Genomic DNA, 5272 nt, shown 5'->3' on the forward strand with positions numbered 1-5272 from the left:
ACTCAACAAACTTCAATATCCAATTGTAGTAATTCTAAATTTCCTGTTCCATTGTGCAAAACTTGCTGATCAGTTGAAGCCAGATTAGGTTTTGTTACTAAATCAATCAGTTAATGCTCTGTTTAATGCAAATAACCTGTATTTGGTTTATTCTTCATGGTACAAAATTGATAGTGAATTTATTTTCAAATTAGTCAGCTAAGATTGTGTCATAAAAATCTGTCAAAAGGGAAAGAGAGCAGCTAATATGTAAAATATATTTTATCTGTAACATATATAATGTAAACTAAATTATATAAAGAAACCAACAATTAAAACCTAAAAATAAAGGTCGTCTTCCTTTCTCCAAAACAACAGGTTAATGTGAAAATACAGACTTGGGACATATTTTAGCCTTGGGGCCAAATTACATATATGGTCCCTGTGGTATGTCAATAGTTACAGATCCAGTCCCTAAAACTTTTTTTTTTTGAAACTCTGACCATCTCTTTGGTTATTTTTATTGCACCCATGGTCCTGATGCTGGATGCCATCAATATTTGGCGGTTAAAGTAATGTAAAATGTCTAATTTACCCCTGCTTAATTATTTGTTAGTTTTTTTAAACTTTTATGCCCTTATCTCCTCTCTCTATTTTGGTTATTGATCATGTAAAACACATACAATCACACACTAATATAAATCCCCTGCTACACTTTGTTATATCCAGACTGTTTCTGCTTGAAATAAGAAAATCCAGCAGCTTCTATGGTGTCACTTTTCCAGTTTTAGATGCTTAAGCTTGATTCCCATGCATCCCTTGAACACAAAGCAACCAAATTTAACACTAATTAAGCTGTAGAATGGCATTTGAACAAGAAAATCAAAATCAAAGGTCAAAACACACATAAACATTATGTACTACATAGTTCCAAAATCAACTTGATGCTAGAAGTTTGGGTATAAAAGTTGGAATATTATGACATTTAGAGTTCATATAATGAACTTTAAACATTTTTTAGGCAAATGAATTCACATGGAAAAGTTTGGAGGTGCATCTGTAATACATTATAATCACTTAAGTTATATTTTATTCAAAGGTATCATTATTATTATCGAGATTTAAATTTTTTGGTGAGATTTAAGTTGCATATTATAATATTAATAATTTTGGATTTTATGTAGAGACATTTTGTAGTGGATCCTGACATCAAGCACACGTGAGGCATTTTGTAGTGGACAAGCGTAATTCTTGGACAACACGATGATAAAAGTCCGAGATAAGGAGAAACATGAAATATCAGTACCTTGTTGGGTGATGTAGAGATTGAAAAAGGGGAAGATCTGAAATCGGAATTGGAGAGTGCAATTAAGGCATCTAGGGCTTCTGTTATCGTGTTGTCTAAGAATTATGCTACTTCAACATGGTGTCTCGATGAATTAGTGTTGATCCTTGAGCAGTGTATCACATCCAACCATATTGTTATCCCAATATTTTATCATGTGGAGCCCACACAATGTCAAGAAGCAACAAAGTAGCTTTGGAGATGCAATGGCTAAGCATAAAGAAACAATGAGGGAAGAGACAAATGCAAATAAAAAAGTCAACGGGCTAAAGCGATTATAGAAGTTGCTAATATAATAGGAAATGACATTAATAGAACGTAACCACTTTCTTGCCTGTATTTTCATATGCTCTTTAGTTTTGTTTGATTAACGTATGAAGTGATAATATCATCTTCGCTATATGCATTTCAATAAGTTTCCTCAATATTATCAAATAGGCATATATTTCATTTTTATGGATAAAGAAGATGCACAACATAGAATCGAAGTTTCATGTTATGTTATGCGTTTATTGTGGTCATAAACTAAAATAACAGATAAGAACTGTAAAGGGATGGTCGGGTAAAATTCTGTAATTTTTACCTTTTTAGGTGCTTAGTTTTATATTATTAGTTGATAGTTATGGTTTATTGTTAATTAGTTTATTGATAAGGATCAAGGACTAGGGTTAGTTTAGGAAACTTTTGTATAAATAGGTCGGGAGGCAGAAATTGAGTTTAGAAAAACTGGGAGATTACCTACTTCTCGAATTGTAGGTACTAAATGAAAGTCCCAATCAGGGGCGGACCCAAGAATTTTCCGAAGAGAGGACAAATTTTTATGGAAGGCTTAAAATATATTTTTTTTGAAAAAAAAAAACTATTTTTTAATGAATTTTCTTTTTGTTGTGGGGGCAATTGCCCCCACTGTAGGACCGCCAGTGCATGCAATGTATATTGAATGAGAACTGATTCGTATACAACAATTTTTTTCCATACACAACAATTTGTGCATTAAAGTATTGTATTGTATAACTCCATAAAATATGAATTGTTGTGTATGGATAAAAATTGTTATGTACGAATCATTTATCTTTTTAATAAATAACAAGGGTTATTGTCACTCTGACCCAACTATCGTTCGTATATTGGTTTAAATGGTCCCTCGTGACTATTTTTTGCTTTTAAAGGGCTTATACTTGTCATTTTATGGTTTAAAAGGTCACATTTCTAGATTTGAAGGGTGCAACCGGTCACACCCATCTGACTAGGACGTTTTCTTATTCCACCTCAATGCCAAATATGTCAGGTCATTGCCACGTGTTATGTCACTAAATGAAACTTATATCCGTTTAAACCCTCTCAATTGTCCCTTTCATTTATTCTGCTACCATTTGCATTCGTATACTTTTTTCAAACCGTGATTGACATGAATCCGTTTCTTAAACTCTTCCTCCCTGAAATCGGCCAACATAATCAATCCTATGGTTGTCTACATGAAGATAGAAGTCCATTTTGCCAGAATTTTTTCGAGGTACCCTGCTATTTGTTACTCAGATGGTGTAGAACAAAGGTTCGATGATGTCGATTTTGTTGGAATGGACAAGAACGAGTTTGTGGGGTTCATTCAAAGATTCGCTAATGAGGTATGCATCAATGTTTACTTTTGCATGCCCGATGTGGTGTTCCCTGATGGATTGAGGTTAATAGCTATTGATATAGACTATATGGACTTCATCGAAGTAGGATATGCTTCTGGTAGTGTTATTAATGTATACATGGACCATCTTGGTGTTAATGTGCATCAATGGATCCTTAAGGAGCAAGGCGAAATATGCAGTTCATTAAATGAATTGTCTGATAAAATTGAAGTTGGTGAAGAAGTGCAAGGTGGTATGGATATGGATGATGGAATTGAAATTGAGGATCTGTTGGGTCATAATTGGCAAGGTGTTACGGAGGATTTGCAAGGCACTAGGGAAGAGTTGCAAGATGGGGAAGGTGATGACATTAACATTGAAGTTGAGAATGATCAAGGTGATATGGAGGATCTGCAAGGTAGTACGGAGGATTGGCAAGGTAAGGAAGATGATGGCATTGACTTGGAAGTTGACAATGAACCTGATGAATGTATTCCTATGAATAGGACAAAAGATGATGAGTTTTTGAGCAAACTGTGCCCAAATGACCAAGTTACCCCTAACAGTCCTCCTCATGAAGAGCTATATGAGCATGTAGTCGATGATGAAGTAATATCTAATGAGCAAGCTATTTATAATGACAATGTTCATTGGAAAAAACAGAAGCCTATATTAGGTATGAGATTTGTGAATCCTAAACAACTGAAACACATGTTGTGTAACTATGCTGTTGCAAATGGTTATCAGTTATGCTACAAGAAAAATGATAGCAGGAGACTTTTAGTGAAATGTTGTTCCGGTGTTTGCAAGTTTAGATTGTGGGCATCTTGGATGAGTGAGGATAAATCTTTCCAAATTAAGAGTCTCATAAATGAGCATAACTGTGCAAGAAACTTCAAATTAGGTTCAATTGTCAACTATGCTTGGATAAGTACCCATTACACCACCCAATTCTATAGAAACAAAAGGTTAGTGTTAGGCTCCTTAGGGATGAGGTTAAAGAGAAATTTGGGATAGATGTAAGTATGGGACAGTGTAGAAGAGCTAAGAAGTATGCAATTGAGTTGATTGAGGGAACATTAGTGGATCACTATGCAAAGCTATGGTCATATGGTGAGGAGATAAGAAGATCAAATCTTGGATCAATAGTTAAAATGGATGTCAATGCTATGCCAGATGGTAAGACTTATTTTAGCAAGTTTTACATTTGTTTTGATGCCCTAAAGCAAGGGTGGAGAGGGAGCTGCAGAAGAATTATAATTTGGATGGGTGTTTCTTAAAGGGTTTATGTTCACGAGAGCTAATTGTTGCTGTAGGAAGGGATGTTAATAATCACATATTCCCAATTGCATGGGCAGTTGTATGTGTAGAAAACAAAACAAATTGGAAATGGTTCTTGGAAAATCTAAAATATGACCTTCATCTAGAGGATGGTTTTGGTATATCATTGATGTCAGATCAACACAAGGTATGTCATATACTTACAACTTTTATATATTTCACAATTAAGTTACATGATGTTTAAAATATGACTATTATTATGTAGGGGTTGTTAGAGGCTGTTAAGGAAGTGCTTCTTATTGCTGAACATAGGCAATGTGCAAGGCATATTGTAGCCAACTTTAGGAAAAGATTTAGTGGTGTACACTATGAGAACATGTTTTGGAAGGCAAGCAAAGCATCCACTGAGCCTTTATTCAATGCTGCCATGAAGGAGATTCAAGTACTTAATCCTACAGCCTATGATTACCTTATGGAAACAAACCCAAAATCTTGTAGTAGAGCATTCTTTCAAGAAGGAAAGATGTGTGATGCAGTGGAAAATGGATTGTCTAAGAGCTTTAATAGTGCCATCAGGGATGCAAGGAAAAAGCCAATCATCACCATGTTAGAGAAGATTAGACTATATGTTATGGAGAGGCTATACAATTTGAAGATGAAAGGTTGTTCATGGCCTGATTACAAACCCTGCCCATCAATAACACTCCTACTAAATAAATTGAAAAGAGCTCAAAGGTACTTTCTAGTCTTTACACTTTTAATATAAGTGACATACTAACTAATAAGGTGAGTTTAATAGGTATTGGCAGGTTTTACCAAGTGGTCTTAACCAATTTGAAACCAGAAACCTGGCAGAATCATATGCTGTTGACCATGACAAGAAGACTTGTACTTGTAGAGTATGGCAACTTAATGGGTATGGTTGTGTGCACTCAGTATATACTATATCATATTTGAATAGAGATGTAGCCACTTATATTGATCCAATGTTGTATGCTGCCTTCTACAAGAACACTTACAAATACCATATACATGGGATGAATGGAAG

This window comes from Lactuca sativa, chromosome 1, assembly GCF_002870075.4.
Source record: "Lactuca sativa cultivar Salinas chromosome 1, Lsat_Salinas_v11, whole genome shotgun sequence".
NCBI classification, from domain to species: domain Eukaryota; kingdom Viridiplantae; phylum Streptophyta; class Magnoliopsida; order Asterales; family Asteraceae; genus Lactuca; species Lactuca sativa.